Source organism: Ictidomys tridecemlineatus, chromosome 11 (assembly GCF_052094955.1).
Source record: "Ictidomys tridecemlineatus isolate mIctTri1 chromosome 11, mIctTri1.hap1, whole genome shotgun sequence".
Lineage (NCBI taxonomy): Eukaryota > Metazoa > Chordata > Mammalia > Rodentia > Sciuridae > Ictidomys > Ictidomys tridecemlineatus.
The window spans coordinates 31,637,192-31,654,932 of NC_135487.1; positions in this window are offsets into that span (position 1 = coordinate 31,637,192).

The window sequence follows — 17,741 nt, forward strand, 5'->3', positions numbered from 1 at the left end:
AGGGGACAGGAACCAGGAAGAGAAGGAGGTTAAGAAAGAATGGGCTACCAAGCAATGCTACTCAGAGAGTGACTTTGGCTCAATGTCACGAGGGGACTTTTCACGTGGCCCAGGCTACATATCGGAATTGTTCTAATCAAGGATCAGGGGAGCTGCAGTATTAATGTCCTAAGTCCCTTAGTTTCTGCTCCGGCTTCATGAAAATTCTCAGACACTTATACTCACCGACCATTACCTATAGTGGGTTTCAGGAGTCTGAGTTCAGTGTCTGGTAAAGATGGAGTACAGGCAGCTGGAGGTAAAAGCACTGGAGTTGACCGTGAGCAAAATGATTCCGGTGTGTATGGGCAGAGCAACAACAGTGGCAGCTCCAGACGCCCTCTGTCTGTCGCGATTTCTTTATGACAGCTCACTCTCTGAGACCTGCCTGAGACATTTCTGGCACATTCTTGCCCAGGAGCAGAGTCCCTTGCTAGTCCCATTGTCTGTCCCCTGCATCTGCTCTACCTGCAGATGAAGCTGGACCCCAAACCAGTCCAAGTGTATCTGCTTCCAACTCCTCTCTCCTCCGGAAAGGAATTTGACATCTTCTGAAATTATCATTCTTTTGAGACTGGGATTTTTTTCATAAAAGGGGAAGCCAAAGCCTTGGACATACCACATGCCCCATCAAGTGGACACCTCTGGCAGAGAGGGGTTTTGCTATCCTCAGCAAAACTATCCTCTAAGCCATCAATAGAATGATTGGTGGGGTTCCCTGTGCTGATGTTCACCTCTCTGCACCCCCTTCCGGGTAGGGGTGATTTACCTCTCCCTTGACGATAGTCTTGGCTGTCTCCAAACTAAGTGTGGTGGAGAGGGCTTCCCACAGACCCGAGGACGTGTGAGTATCTCACCCCAGACTTTGGTCTTGTTGGGGGCATTTTCTGTTCAGCTTGTCATCAGGGTTATATTGGTGTCCTCAGGCAAGAGGATCCCTTTCCCAGAGTGCTCCCTGGGGTGCAAGGGTGTTTGGGATGGGCAGTTACTCAGCTGGTGCTTCTGGCTAGGTGTTAAAAGCTGTCAGACATCCTGGTTGGCCTCTTCACAGGTAGGGTTTCCTTATTGCTAAGCTATCTCCTGCCTATCTGGGGTCACCAAATCCATTTTGAAACCCAAGTCTCTGGTCTACAATCTTGGTTCTGCATCTGGGTAAGCTATAAGGGATCTCTTGGTTGTGTTGACAAGAACTCCAACTCAAATAAGTAAAAAGGGGAATTGACCAGTTCATTAAATGAAAAGTCACAAGATCCGTGAGCTTCAGGCTTAGCTGGATCCAGGTGTTTCAATCAAAGAGTTGGTAAAAACTACAGTTTGTGAGGCAAATCTGGTCTGCCACCTGTTTTGTAAAGAACTTTTAATTGGAATACAGCCAGGCTTATCGGCTTACGTTTTATCTATGACTGTTTTTACCTATGATCACAGAGCTGAGGAGTTTCAACACAAACCTCAAGTCCCATAAATCTAAAAAACACTTACTGTGGGTTCTTTATGGAAAATCCTTGCCCCACCTGGGCTCAAACAATACCATCAGGAATCTACCTTTATCTCTTCTTGACTGAAGGTTGCTGTCAGCATCCCTCACTCCTGCCCTCTAAACTAGAACGACACCAGCAAGGGCTGCAGTGGGGTTCCCAGGTGAGAACTGGACTGTGGTCACTGGGAGAAGGAGACATGGCTTCTGAGGAGGCCAAAACAACAGATGCCTGCTCTACAGGCTCTGGTCTGGTTTTCTGTGCCGTGTACACTGAGCCGTCACGGTGACAAACCATAAGCCACTTGGAGTTTAGCCTTTGGCTTGGTGGCCTACTGTGTTGAGACTGTCCCTGTGCGTCTCCAAGTTGTCAAGGCCAGAACAAGATCAATAAGTGACTGTGACTCTAGCCCAACTCTCCAGATAGAGAGGGCACCTTCAGCAGCAGCATCCCCAGGGACCCACAAGAATGAGAGCATCTCCCTGTCACCCCTCTGCCCTTTCCGATCTGGATAGTGCCTTCCAAGCACATTGAATAGAGTTCTGTGAAATCCCTCAGGTTGGGGTACCCCCCTTGGGGGAGTGATCCTAGCCTGGACGGTTGAAATTCTGCTAGGAAAATAAAAGGATCCTTCAAATCCCACGATTTCTCAGTGAGAAGATCTAAAACCAGGAAATCCATAACCTGAAAAGGATCCCTCCTGACACACCTCCAACTCAGAGGATGCTTCTTGGTTACTGGTGAGGTACCTGGGCATGGAAAGAAGAGTGCCACCTGGCTCTGCCTCTCTGGTTTCAGAAGACAAAGACCAAGGCACTCTATTTCTAAAAGAGTCTCACTCTGAGTCATCCCGGGTAGGCTGGTTGGTGAGCAATGCTTTCCATGTAACGCACTGGGCTCAGGTGTCAAGTTTTATTTGGATGTCCTCTGCCATCTTGGGCCAGAAGAACCATGCCCTAATTAGCCCCAGCATCTGTTCCCTCCCCAAGGTCTGAAATCATCATGTGTGAACCTCTATGCTGTGGGGCAGCCTTTTGAAACAATACCAACTGCTTCCACAGCCCATTCATCAGGCACACAGAATCGTGTACAATATCTGATAATTAGGGCAATCTCTAGCTTCCCTAGAGTGGGGAGTTCTATGGCTGTAAAAGGAGCTTTGTGCTCTCCCCACCAGAAGGACCTTCTTCCTTCAGCATCAACCACAGCTCCATGTCTTCCTGAGCAATCTTTTTTTTTTTTCTGATTCCCTGACCCCATCTGGGGCAGGAAGGTAGATCTGGGTGACATAATTCAAGGTGGTAAGTACAGTTTCTGAGGATTCCCCAGGCTGTCAGCCAAGTCTCTTTCCCAGACCCTTTTTTCTATTACTAATGGCCTGTGTTCCCTCTATAAAGATAGTGTCAGTGACCTGAGGAATTGATCTTTATAACATCGCAGCTGCACCATTGGAGCATGTGATAACAATGCTGGAATTACAGGCCACTGGAGTTTCTACCCTGAACATCTCCTAATGCCCAGTTCAGGTATGAGAGGTATGAGAGGCACATCATGTTCATATTCCTTATCTGCACTCTTGATAATCCACATCAGCCTTAACAACTCTAGTTTGTTAAGAGGGCATTGGGCCTCATTGTGAGATGACTTTGATGAGCAAACGTCACAATTTTATTATCCCCATTGACCATTTGTCCCACATCAAGACTTTTTGCCTGTATCCCCTATTTAGGAAACTATTCTTTCCTTTGTTCCATGTGGTTTAGGTGGCACTAATTCCCCACTCAGTCCCCACCCCCAGGGCCCAAAGGTAAGTCTATGATACAGGCCTGCAAATCAGCCTGTTCCCTTTCTCTAGCCAATCTCAAAGAGGCCAGTGATGAGCACATGACCGAGCTGGGCCATGACCCAAACTTTCCTGCAAGTTTCTGTCAAAACCATCAAGGAAATGCTCTCTCATTCTCTGAAAGTACAAGCTGAAGATGCCTGTGGCCATTTCACCATCTACCTGGAAGAATAATTCTACAATAGAAGAGAATGAGGCCGCACTGGGGAAGTAACTCAGTGGCAGAGCACATGCCTAGCATGTGTGAGGCACTGGGTTGGATCCTCAGCACCGCATAAAAATAAACAAATAAAATAAAGGCATTCTTTCCATCTACAACTACAAAAAAAAAATTGAAAGAAGAAAAAGAAAAGAATGAAGCCAACAAGCACCATGATCCAGAGACTAAGCATAGATGGAGACAAAGACAGGGAGAAACTTAATGACTATTATTTAAGCCCATGAACCCAGCCATTTCTGTATACCTACATTTTTAGGAAATTAAATATTATAAGTCCTGAGTCTATCATTTTACCAATGTTTATAACTATAGTTGAAGCCAGGTGCAGGGGCACATGCTTGCAATCCCAGTTACTCAGGAGGCTGGGGCAGGTGAAGCAAGATGATCACAAGTCTGAGGCCAGCCTGGGCAACTTAGCAAGAATTTGCCTCCAAAATAAAAAGAGTTGGGAATGTAGCTCAGTGTTAGAGAACCCTTGGATTCAGCCCCCAGTACTAAAAAAAAAAAAAAAAAAAAAAGGAAGAAAACTGAAAACTGTAGTTGAAATCAGAGATTTCAATAGCAATAATTATGGAAACTTGAGAGTGAGAAGCTGTTGACTGAGTGCTTTCAAGAGAGTGCAAAGCCTCAGACTGGACATAATTATTTCTGTGTGGCAGAGATTAGGAATAAGCTGAAAGATACAAGGAGATAGAGATAGAGATAGAGTGTGTGTGTGTGTGTGTGTGTGTGTGTGTGTGTGTGAGAGAGAGAGAGAGAGAGAGAGAGAGAGAGAGAGAGAGAGAGAGAGAGAGAGAGAATTAGCCATATGGAGTTAAGATCTTTTTTCAAGTCACATTTATTCTTATATCATGTCATCGTGATATTGAGTAGTTTGTATGCAAGAAGCTCTCCTATAATATTCTACTCTAACTAACTACAATGTTTTATTGTTTTATAACCCTTAACCTTAAGACTATGGTGCCTGTTTATTGTAGAAAATTGTATTTACTCACTGTAAGTTTGTTATAGGAAATTGAACTTTCCATCAACCTTGTAATATTTAACCCACTGAAAATGACTACAGGGCTCTTGCTCTATTTAAAGCAGTATAAGAGTGGTACAGTTTCTTGGCATTAGGAAAAAGTATTGGTAAGTTTTTTTTCCCTTACATAAGTTATACAAGAAAAACAAATGCCGATTATAACAGACCCCTGTTAAAAACACAATGTGGAATTTTAACTTTCTCTTCTACACTCTGAACTTTTCAGTTGCATAAACCAATACATGGTTCCCTTTCTTCCAAGTATCATGGAAAGAGCCCTGGTTAATATACCTACCAAGGGGGTGTGGTGAGGGAGGCAAAGTCCAGGTGAGTCTGCAAGGCCAGCAAAAGAGCACAGATCCCTGGTGTTGTAAATACCTACACTGTTTCAGGGACTGTGGCCAACCCCAACACTTTAGAGATCTTTGAACACTGGCTCTGAGCTAACACCAACTTCTAGAGCTCCAGGTTGCCCCGTGGCCCACTGGTTAGAGTGAGACTATATGGATCAGAGTCAACGAAAACCTTAGCCTGGGTTCACCTCCTAGAAGCTGGGTGAGATCTCACTTCTACCTGGAGTCATTCTCCTAGTTTCTGAAGGTATAGCTGGAATCCACAGCACCAGCAGCTCTGGATCACCACACCAGATCGCTGACCGACGAGGATTCAGAACTTTTCTAGGACCTAGTATGAGTTCCTGGATTTACCCTTGCTATCCAAACAAAATAAAACCTATCTTACATCCTTGGGATAATTACAGATGTTAGTAAAACCACTAATTTGGAATATACAGAATTAGTGATTCCTATCACCTACCAACTAATTCTTCAGTGTGGCCGTAGCCAAAGGACAGGGTCATCATATGCCTCTTTAGTGAGGACCATTTATAGCTCTTGCCCCAGGTCTGGTCAGATCCACTATGCCACACAGGTGCTCCACTAGATACCTCCACTTTGAGGTTGTCTGTAGCTCTCTGGTTGGACCATCCATTCTCAACAATTCCACTCCCAGTAACTCAAGGGCCAGGTATAGCTACAGCCACAACCACATCCGGCTTCTCATTTCCTCTCCTCGTGCCAGATGTTCTTTTGCTCCTCAGTGAATTCCTTACCACACCTCAGATGCCACAATGGAGCATGTCGGCAGTTGTCTCGGTTCACTGATGTGATGGCATTGGGTCAGAGCCAACACCAGTCTTGGTCAACATTTCTGGGCAATTTCACTCCAAGACTATACTCCAAACATGGAAGGAAGGAAAAGGTTTACTATAAACAACTCTACTACTAAGCAGAAAAAAATGTACACCTAAAGCAAAGAAAAATGTAGAGTGGTTGTTGACTTCCGACTTGAGTTTTAATGCTAATCTCTATGGAGAGTACCCTGAGAACTGTTTTCAACAGGGGCTCAGCCTGAGCAGTACCTCAGTTAGCAAGTACCTGTTCATGAAGCTTCCCGCTACACCCCAAATGACCACTCTCTCAAGATCAGCAGGAACAACCCTCTTCTTTCAACCCACTAGCTCTCTTTCCTGGCTTTAGCTGCCTGTCCCCTTCCTCTCAGCTGCTGGAGCCTGCCTCAACCTCTTGGACTCTGGCATAAGCTATATAGGTTGTTCAGCTCCATCTGGTTTCACTTCAGACAGGCGGGGTGGGGGTGGGGCTGAGGGCCACTAGTTAGTAGAGTATCAACAGGACTTTTCCTACTACCAATGTCCATCTCCTCTTGACACATGCCCATGTGTTATTACACAGAAAGTGCTGTCATCTCTGGTCAGGAGCCCTATGGCCACCTGACCCTTATTCCATGCTTTAGAAGGTCAGATGTGGGATGGAGGGGCACTACACCATCCCAGTAGTCATGTCCATCTCAGAGACCTTTCCACAAATTCCCCTTGACTCGGTGAGATGCTCTTTCAAATTCCATCACAACTCGGGCCTGATCCATCTTCATTTCTTTATGCCATAAATCTGCAAGCTTGGCAGTCCTAGTGAGGTTATACTCTGGAGTTTGAGGAGATTGATTTATTCCGAGATGCAGCTAGGTACCACTCCTCAGGTAAAAATAACTCTAGACAAGGCCCAGCCTTTAACCCACACATGACTGGGGCCCCTTGAGCCATTGCTTCTGCTATCTTGAGCTGGACTTGAAGTCCTTCCCTATGCACCTTGAAATCTTCCCACTACCAACCCAACTCCCAAAGCCACTGAAAATCTCTTGGAAGTTTCTAAGAGAAGGTTACATGGTCCTCACACAGCAGAATCCCCTGAGAATCCCTTCCAAAATGCATGTTCCCTCAGCACTCCCCTTCCCACCCCGCAGGTGGTGGTCACACTCTCCCGGTTCCCACCACCCACTCCCCAGTCTCCCTCTCTGCACAGGCTCCACAGCTGCTCTCTGCCAAGCTGGCTCAGGCCCTCCTCTGTTTTGTATATCAAAATCCTGCCAGACAGAATACACCACTCAGCAGCAGAGAAGCCAGCCAAAGGGCGATTTGCACAACAAAAGCCCAGTCATTAGCTAAACAGCTAAACTAACCAAATATTGTTCCTGGAGGTGTCTCCCACAACTCCACATGCAAAAGTTGGAAAAAGCCAAAATGTATCTATGCATATAATCTTGCCCCTTCCTTTTTGCTTTGTTCTGTTGGTACCGGGCATGGAACCCAAGGCCTCATATATGTTAAGCAAGTGCTTTACCACTGAGCTACATCCCCAGCTCTTTTTACTTTTTTAAAAATTTGAGACTGAGTTTTGCTAAGTTCCTGAGGCTGGCCTTCAATTTTTGATCCTCTCGCCTCAGTCTCTTGAGTTTCTAGGATTGCAGGCATGAACCATTGTGCTCACTCTCCATTATTTTTAATAAAATGTCTCCTCCTTCCCCTAACCCAAGTTTCTACTCTTGTTCTCAGTGTGCAAAGTTATGAAAGTAGTTTAAAAAGCTCTGCCTTGCCCAAGGTTGAGACCACATCACTCTTTCACCAACATTTGGAATACCAAACTTTTTTACATGTTTTTAGAAACTAGTCTCTAACCAATGCTGACCATAGAACTTTCTGCAATGATGGAAATGTTCTCTAAATGCTTTGTCCAATATGGTAGCCACCAGTCCATGTGGCTCTTGAGCACTTGGAATGTAACCAGGATAACCAAGGAATTAAATTTCTATTTTTTTTTCTTTTTCTGTGGTGCTGGGGATCAAACATAGGGCATAACACGTGCTAGGCAAGTGTTCTACCACAAAGCTACAGAACCTAGCCCCTAAAACAAACATACATTGTCCTCTCACTAGGAAAATTTTCTCTCAAGTCTCAGAACCTGAAAAAGTTATGCTGCTTCTAAACAACTAATTAGTTTAGTTCTGTACTATTTGTTGAGGACACCTACGAATCTTAAAATCCGTCATGTTTCCTTTTTCCCTTTGACTGCAGGAAGCTTGGGCATATTCAGAACCCCCCTCTATCATGTGTATCTTTGTAGAATTTTGTTCTGTTTTGTTTTTTATGTGGTGCTGGGGAAACCACATGCTAAAACCACAAGCTAAGCACATGCTTTACTACTGAACTACGTCCCCAGCTCCCACGACTACTTTTGGATATTGATACCACCTTCAGTTCCATTTATCTTTTACCCTTTTTCTATTGCCTTTTTTTTTTTGGTAAGTGTATATTTCTGTGGTTTTTGATAAGTTTGTATAGTTATGCAATAATCATCACGATTTAATTTAAAACATTTCCATCACCCCCCAAAAATGTGCTCATTTCCAATCACTTGCCATTCTCCCAGTCAACTGCTCATCTACTCTTTCTCTGCAGATTTCCTTTTTCAGGACATTTTATAAATGAAATCATATATGTTATTTGAGTCACCTCCTTCCATGAGCATAATGTTTTTCAGGTTCATCTGTAGCATCAATCAGAGCTTCATTCCTTTGTCTTGCCTAAGAGTGTTCTACCCTATTGTACATTACATTTTGTTTATCTCTTCACCAAATACCAAGCACTTGCGTTGTTTCTACTTTTGTGCTATTATGAATAATCCTGCTATGAACATTCTCATATTAATCCTTTTATGGACATATTTTCATTTCTCTTGAGCAAATACCTAGAAAAGAAATTGCAAGGTCACATAGTAAGTTTATGTTAAGAATCTGACAAACCATTTTCCAAAGTGCTTCACCATTTCACATCTCCAATAAGCAATGTATATATGAAGATTCTAGCTTTAGGTCTGTGGGTGTAGCTCAGAGGTAGAGAGCACCTGCCTAGCATGCATGAGGCCCTGGGTTTCATGGAAAAATAAAATTCTGGGGCTGGGGATGTGGCTCAAGCCGTAGCGCGCTCGCCTAGCATGCGTGCGGCCCGGGTTCGATCCTCAGCAGCACCACATACCAACAAAGATGTTGTGTCCGCCAAGAACTAAGAAAAAATAAATAAATGTTAAAATTCTCTCTCTCTCTCTCTCTCTCTCTCTCTCTCTCTCTCTCTCTCTCTGTCCCCCTCTCTCACTCTCTCTTTAAAAAAAAAATAAAATAAAATAAAATAAAATTCTATCTCTGAAGGTTCTAATTTCTCCACGTTCTCAACAACCCTTGTTATTGCCTGTCATATTGATTTTAGCCATTCCAATGCATTCAAAGTGGTGTCTAGTTTTGTTTTTGGTACTGGGGATTGAACCCAGGGGCGCTTAACCACTGAGCTACATCCCCAGCCTTTTAAAACATATTTTATTTAAAAACAGGGTCTTGCTGAGTTTCTGAGGCTGGCTTTGAACTCGAATCATCCTGCTTCAGCCTCCTGAGCTGCTGGGATTACAGGCATGCACCACCACCACCACCCCACTCCAGCTAGTTTTGGTTTTGAATTGGATTTTTCAATTACTAACAGTGTTGACCATCTTTTCATGTGTTTGTCGACCATTTGTATATCTTATTTGGTGAAATGCCTATTCAATTATTTTGCCCATTTTTAAATTTGGTTATTTGCATTGTTATTGAATTTATAAGAGTTTTTTTTATATGTTCTGGTCACAGTTTCTTTTATAAGGTACATGACTTGACTTACAAATATTTTCTTCCAGCCTGTGGCTTTTCATTTTAACATTTTTTTAGTTTTTTTTTTTAAGTTGGACCTTATTTTATTTATTTTTATGTGGTGCCAAGGATCAAACCCAGTGCCCCACACATGCCAGGTAAGCGCACTACCTATCCTCAACCCTATCCAAGTTTTTATTCTCTGTGAAGTCAAATTTATCATTTTTTCTTTTATTACTTGTGCTTTTGTATCATATATAAGAAGTTTTTGCCAAATCCAAAGTCATATAAATTTTCTTCTAAGAGTTTTATGGTTTTAGCTCTTACACTTATATCTAACTCCAAGTTAATTTTTGCATACGGCAAAAAATAAGAGACCCACATTCATATTTTTCAATGTGAATATCAATTGTCCACAGCAATTTGTTGTAAACAGTACCCTTTTCTCATTGAATTGCTTTGGTACCTTTGTCAAAAATCAATTGACCATAAAGGTAAGGGTTTATTCCTGGACTTTCAATTCTGTTCCATTGATTTGTATGACTCTCCTTATGACCACATTCTTGATTATTGTCCTTGTTTTCATTTTTTTTTCTATATCTCCGTACACTTATCTTTAATTTATTTAACTGGGAGAATATTTCATCCACAAATTGATATTAGCCCTTGGCAAGAATATAATTGAGGCTTCCTAAAATCAAACCATCAAGACCTCTCTTGTGAAAATCATTGCAAAGCCATTAAAGGGACTACAACTATATTTGTATTCAGACAAACCCCAAAGGGGATCAAGAAAGGAACAGACATCTACCCTTGCCACAATAATCGGATTTACTGATTCTCAGAGAACAGGGAAGACACATTGCTAATTAGGAGGCAGTTAAGGACTTATTTCCTTTCTCATTATGGCTTTAAAAATGTACTAGACCTAAGAAGTAATGTCTGTCTTTAAGCTATGAATATGAAAGTATTTTATTTTAGCAGGTGTGACTTTTTTTTTTTTTCCTGGTACTGGGGATTAAACCCAGAGGCACCTTACCACTGAACTACATTTCCAGCCTTTTTATTTTTTATTTTAAGACAAGGTCTCTCAGTAAGTCGCCCAGGCTATCTTTCAACTGCAATCATCCTGCCTCATCCTTCTGCGTTGCTGGGATGACAGATGTGCGTCATCACACCTGGCTAGCAGGTCTGATGTTTAAAGAAATGAGTAGGAATATTGTATATTGGAAAGAAAGCCCTACTTAACCTTCACCCTTCTTGAAGGAAGGGATGTGGAATGCCAGGACTCTTCCCCATAAGACTGATGATCTTTGAGAGGAGATATATGGACATATTTTCATTTCTCTTCAGCAAATACCTAGAAAAGAAATTGCAAGGTCCCATAGTAAGTTTATAATTGCTCCAATGAAAGCAATTACTGACCAGCTTGATGAAGCCTGTAGGTGTGACTCCAGAAGACTCCTCCAGACCTGGAGAACAGAATGAGGGAAAGGAAGTGCTCCAGGGATATAGGCCACATCCTGATGCAGAAGGAAAGGGTTTTCTTTCTTTCTTTCAATTTTTTTTTCTTAGTTTTGGATGGACAAAATACCTTCATCTTATTTATTTATTTTTATGTGGTGCTGACGATCAAACCCAGTGCCTCACATGTGCTAGGCAAGCACTCTATCTCTGAGCCACAACACCAGTCCAAGAAAAGGGTTTTCTGAAAGTGAAAAAAACCTGCAAGAGTGTGGGAGTGGAGAGGGTTGGTGAAGGATGCAGTCCAGGGAGAGGCTGTAGAACAGACGGCAGAGTGCCGTTAACATTTGGTTTTTGAGGTACTTTTCTTTTTGATCTCTGGGAAAGTCCTAGTTTTAAACCAGTTCTAATATTCTCCTTCTGCATTGTAATTCTGTTAAACTGCACTGCCCTTCATTAAAGCAAGTCACATTTGGCAGCCCCGGCTCAGGTCCAGGTCTTGGGGAGGCTGAAAAGAGGAAGGGGTGAAGGAGTAGAGAACTGCTGGGGCTCATGGAAGGGAGCAGCATTTTCTTGAGATGGTACATCCAAAGCTCCAGGTGTTGACCAACATTATGAGATGCAATCCCCTGCAGAGCTTAGAAGAACATTTAAAATGGTGGATCAGTTCCCAACTGAACAACTCAATCGAATCTTCTACTTCCCTATTTAGGTTGGATGAAACTCAGCTCTGAAGGGGGCATTGGGGAGAGGTAAACATCTATATGGAATTTTAAAGCATATGCACTTACTTACAAATATATAGAGGTTCCTACTGTGTGCTACACATCTTACATTACATTGTTTTAGTAATTGTCCTGAATTCTTTCTGAAAAAAGTAAGAGGGAGAGTGGGGTGGGGGAATACATGCAGTAAGTCTTGTTTGCATGAGTGAATTGCAAGAGCCAGATGGCATGAGTCTTAAGTGAACAGGGAGTTTTTCATGGGGCTTCAGGAATAATGGTCTGGGAATAGCCTTAGACAGTGAGGGGTCACTGCTCTTGCTCACTGCCCTGTAGTTGTGAAGTTTCAGCCTCCCCCCAAGACAGTTGCTATGCAATCAGGCAGGAACTGGAGGGAGGATGTGTGAAAGTGTGGAGGGTCTAAGAAGTTGGGGCAGAAACAGTAGGAAGTTGGATCAGGGAAGGGGAAGTGCAGAAGTAGTTTGATGGCTGATGAAAAAATGGGCTTTCATTGAGACAGTAGATGATGATTTAGCTTTTAAATGCTTTTTCAAACCAGTGCTATTAGAAGCTTGGTTATATTAATTCTAATAATCATCACATAGCTTCTATTTCCAAGAATCTACACTGTGCCAGGCTCTGAGTCCATGTCATTCTTACAATCCTGCAAAATAACGATTATCTCCTTTTACAGAAGAGGAAACTAAGGCAAAAGGAAGTAATTTGCCCAAGACTGCATAGATAATAAGTGCCATGGGTATTATTCAGAACCAGGTCCATTTTTCTCCCAATACTGGGCCATCCCCTATAGCCTGCTCTGACTCCAGGTGTTGGGTGGTGTGGGCAGCATGTTGGAACCCTGGACAACCTGGAGGTATCCATGATATGTACCCAGGAATACTGAATATTAGAAAGAAAGCCCTACTTAACCTTCACTCATCTTGAAGGAAGGGATGTTTTCTCCACTTCTCCATCTCACTGCTTGCATTGCCTGGAACTCCCTGAGCTTCACCCCCACTTCCCAGAGTCCCCAGAGACATAAACAATCTCAGGGTATTTGTTTGCTGCCTCCAAAGGAAGCTGACCCTCTATGGCCTGACTCTTACCAAGTGGGTGTTGCCTCTTACACGTGTATCTGGAGATTCTGCCTCCCACCAAGCCAGGTGCTTGCTCTTTACATGTGCTTAATTCACAGATTCATTGCTTCCAAAAGGATCAGTAGAGTCTCTTGGTTGTTTGAGCAGAGGTATGGGAAGGCAGACAGGAGGGCTCATTCTGAGTTGGGTTTTTGCCAAACATATATGATAAAAAAAAATAAAAAGTGGGAAGGCAAAGGGACTTAGGATAGTGACAAGAATGTTATTAAAGTGTTGAGCCTTGGGGGCTGGGGCTACAGCTCAGTGGTAGAGCATTTGCCCAGCATGTATGAGGCACTGGGTTTAATCCTCAGGACCAAATACAAATAAATAAATGTCCATCTACAAATATATATATATATATATATATTTATTTATTTATTTATTTATTTATTTATTTATTTTAAAGTGTTGAGCCTTGGGGCTGGGAGTATAACTGGTGGAGCGTTTGCCTGGCATGTGTGAGTCCCAGTTCAAGCCCCAGCACTGGGAAAAAAAAATGTGTTGAGGCTTTCTACCTAAGTTGGCCATGGAGGAAAGTGAAGGAAGGAGAGAGAGCTGATGCATTAGGAGAGGTCCCCAGCAGAGAGGGCTGATAAGAGAACAGTTCTCAGCGGGTAGAGTGCACAAAGTGCAGCAGGAGAGATGCAGCTGGGGATGAGGATGAGGCTCCGTGTGCAACAGTAAGAAAGAGGGGCTCAGGTACCTGTAGGAGATGGTCATTGCGATGAGGAGATCAAGGAGCTGGTCTGTCTTCATGGGCATTGCAGGCCGGTGGCAGGAAGTAGCCAAGGCCACTGGGAAGTGCATTAGGCTGAACACAGAGGCACAGCAATTGGATTTGGCAAAATGGAGGTAAACAATCATTATGTCAAGAGCAATTTAGTGGAGTGTTGGTCCAAAAGCTGGATTGTAGGGGGCTGAGGAGTGAGCAAGAGACGGACAAATGAAGGCATCATGCAGGAACAGCTTTGGGGGTTGTTGGGAAGGAGAACAGAGAAGTGCTCAAGTCTCTCCCACTCTGGAGGGCGTGTGGGCTCCAGGGAGGGAATTTTTGTTTAGGGTAGGAGAGGCTTGAGCATGACTGTGAACAGATGGGAATGATGTAGCAAAGAGGATGCAGTGGATGGGGGATAGGTGCAAAGTCCTGGATGACCCAGAGCATCCTCAGCACAGGGGCATCAGCCTCTGCTAGATGGTGTGGTCCATCCTCCTTGCAACCAGGATGGAGCCAGGGAGGAAGGAGCAGGTGTGGGTGGCTTTGCAGATGTGGTAGTGAGGATATAAGGGAATCCTGCTGTGGAGGATTCTGTTTTCTCAGAGAAACCCAAGGTGGGTGAGGTCATCATTGGCAAGTTAGCAAATTCTTTTGAGAAATTAGCTTCAACCTTCCTGTCCCCCCACCCTGCCCCATAGTGATTCATCAGGAGGGAATAAAAGGCTTCTGCCAGACTTTTGTGTTCCAAGGCCTTGGCCTTTTTGCTTCTGCCCCATACCTAGGAAGGTAAATTGTCTGTGTGGTCTGGTGTTTGAGCTCTTTCTGACAGCTGAAGGAGGACATCTCTGGATTCTGAGGAGTTGACTATCTAGATGGAGAAGGGGGACAAGTGAACAGCCAGGAAAATGGCTGTGTGTGGATCAAAAGTGCCAAGGGATAAGGGCTATGACTTTGGGGGTCTATGGAAGAGGCTCCCTTAAAAAAGCCTGAGATGAGCCCAGTACAGTGGCACACACCTGTAACCCCAGTGACTGGGGAGGCTGAGGCAGGAGGATCACAAATTCTATTGGAGAGCAAGTGAGTGAGAGAGAGAGCAAGCACCTGGGATGGAGAGGATAGAGGGTCCCTTTTACAATGAACAGGCTGGACAAGGGAGGCCCATCTGGGGGACAAGTGATAGAAACCCCATGGCAGGGATGACTGATGTCTACAAAAGCAGCAGTGGCCTGAACAATACTTGTCCCTCCTTCCAGCAAGGAACCCACAGTCTATAGGAAGAGGAGACAATCACGGATACATACAGTGGTGCTCCCAGGGTTTAGAGCCAGGGTGGGTAAGTCCCTAGCTCAACGCAGGGGTTAAAGATGGCTTGTCGGCAAGGTCATGGAACACAGAGTGACCCTCCTTGAGGCTATGAAAACCCCTCAAGCTCTTAGACTTTTTGAGGGAGGGGAAGGGGGAGCTGTGAGTGATGTGGAAATCTTGCTGATCTGGTGGGTGGGGAATCAAGCTGAAATTAACTTGATTTAGGCCAACTAAAGACGGTCAGGAAATGTACTTACGTCATGAGTTTGAGAAGAGTGTCCAGTGGGCCCAGACCCTGGACAAAGGGTGAACAGCGAGTGGGAACTGACATCTGGCTCCCCCCTCACCCTGCACCCTGCGGCTGGAACACAGCAGACACAGAGCTACCACATGGCACTGCTTGGCCTTCACAGATGAGCACAAGGACATCCCTCCCCGCCAGGCCCATGAGCAGGGCAGCAGGGCAGCCCCACATGGACCCTGTGAGCAGAGTCTGGCAATCTGGACGGAGCACTGGCTCCACTGCTTCATGAGCTATCAAGCTTTCCTAGGCTTAGCCACCCGAGGTTCTCATGTGGCCTCAGGGCCTGAGTCTCTGGTCTCAGTCCCTTGAGTTTGTCTAGTTCCACATCGAGTACAGGCTGAGATCTGAGCAGGAAACTCAGAAGCGTTCTTCTGCCCTGCCTTTACATACGCCTTGCCACACGGGGACTGAAAGATAGGTCAGCAGGGGGCTAGGGAACAATGGCTTGAGATTCTGAGAACCCCTGTGGGGCTCAAAGCAAGAGTTAGTTAGAACAGCAGTGAGTGGGGCTGCCCACTCAAGCCACAGGATTGCAGGGGTCCCACCCACCTACCTGCCAAGTGCTGTGCTCACTTGGGCCAGTAGCGTTGGGCAGAGTGACAGGGTTGTCAGAGCTTCAGACCTAGGGAGGCCCAGGCTAGCAAGCACATGGATCAGAAGATCAAACCCCTCTTCCAGGCCTAAAAAAGACGGAGTGTGGATGCTCTCTAAGGCTTAGTCACAGTGCTCTTTCCTCATCTTGATGGTTCCTTGAGCACAGAAGGAGGGAATCTATCTTTTCATTCCCTTAACAAATATGTATCATGCACCCATTTTGTGTCAAGCCCCTGTTCTGGCTGCTGGGATATGGCAGCGATGAGGCCGACTTGTCCCTCCTGCCAGCAAGGAACCCACAGTCTCTAGGAAGAAGAGACAGTCACAGATACATACGGTGATGCTTCCCAGGGTTTAGAGCTGTGTTGGGTAAGTCCCTAACCCAACCCAGGGGTTAAAGATGGCTTCCTGAAGGAGAAAGTAATGGTTCTAAACAGTTAGAGTTGGTCCCAAGGTACCAAAACCCATTCAAAGTAGAATAAGTTTCAAGAAGCATCATTGTATAATTATGTTCAAGAGAGTTTCTGACCAGTTTAGTTTTGCATGAACTCAAATACAAAAGTCAGAAACTCTATCTCGGGGCTGAGGTTGTGGCTTAGTGGCAGAGCACTTGCCTAGCATGTGTGAGGCACTGGGTTCAATTCTCAGCACCGCATATAAATAAGTGAATAAAACAAAGGTTCATCAACATCTAAAAAAAATTAAAAAAAAAAAAAAGAAACTCTATCTCTGTTTGCATGTGTACCTCTTGGAGCCACATGGTCTATCGTCTTTCTATTTCTCAAAGTTTGCAAGACTGTTGACTGACTGGATAGGGTTACTTGAGAGAAGGTTTCTTTCTAGCCTGATGACTGAGTGACTGCCCTTGCCTGAGATGAAGGGGAGTAGAACCTGGGGAGGGAGACATGTAAATTCTGTTACCTGACAGACATCCAGGCAGTGGTATTGAGAAAGCTTTTGTTATATGGATCTGGAACCCAAAAGAGAGGCCCACCTGGAGGTAGAGATTTGGGAGTCATCAGTGGGTAGTTGAGGTCCAGGAAAAGGAGGCTGAGTGGGAGAAGGAGAGGCATAGGATACAGCAGCAGTGCAGAAAAGGAGATGGTAATGGAATTGGAGAAAGGAGTCAGTGAGGAGAGTGTGGGCCAGTGAAGCCAGGGAGAAGGACTGTTTTCATAAGTCAGCAATGAACAAGCATAATTATCTGAAATGTACACTTTTTTTAAACTGGGTGGTGGGGTGACAGAACCCTCAAAGTTCTGAAAACACGCAAAAAAAAGCATAAATATGAATAAAAGTTGCAACAGTTCCCCCACAGCACACCAAAATTACCAGTGGGTGAAAAACCACAGTCTGGGAGTATTCATTTTTGACCTGTTTGTCATCTGGGCCAAATTGTTTGCCCAGAATTACTGGAGCCGGTCCCATCCCCTTCTCACACACCAGGGGGCGCACAAACACTGTTTCTGAATCCAAGACCAGGACAAAAGCAGCCAGTGAATTTAGGTAAAAATTAAAACTTATCCTTCAGCCCAGACCCCTAAATCCTTATTTTGCATATTAACACTGGAATCCCAGAATCCAGATGCCTCAAAAATCTATAAACTTTGTCTTATTTTTAATCTGATTCCAAACTCACAGGGGTATCAGAGAGATCCTACAGAAGATCAGAAACCTCACAAGAGGGTTTCACCTGACTCCGGAGTGGAGGTATCTCCCCCAGCCTTCCTGGTGAAGCTTAACTGGTGCAGGGTTGGGGTTGGTGGGGGACAGGAAAGAGATGCTGTGGCTTTGTCTAACTCAAGTATGGACTCACAGACTGGGATAGAGGTCTGAAGGCAAGCGCTTCGATGCCAAGGCTGGCTCTTG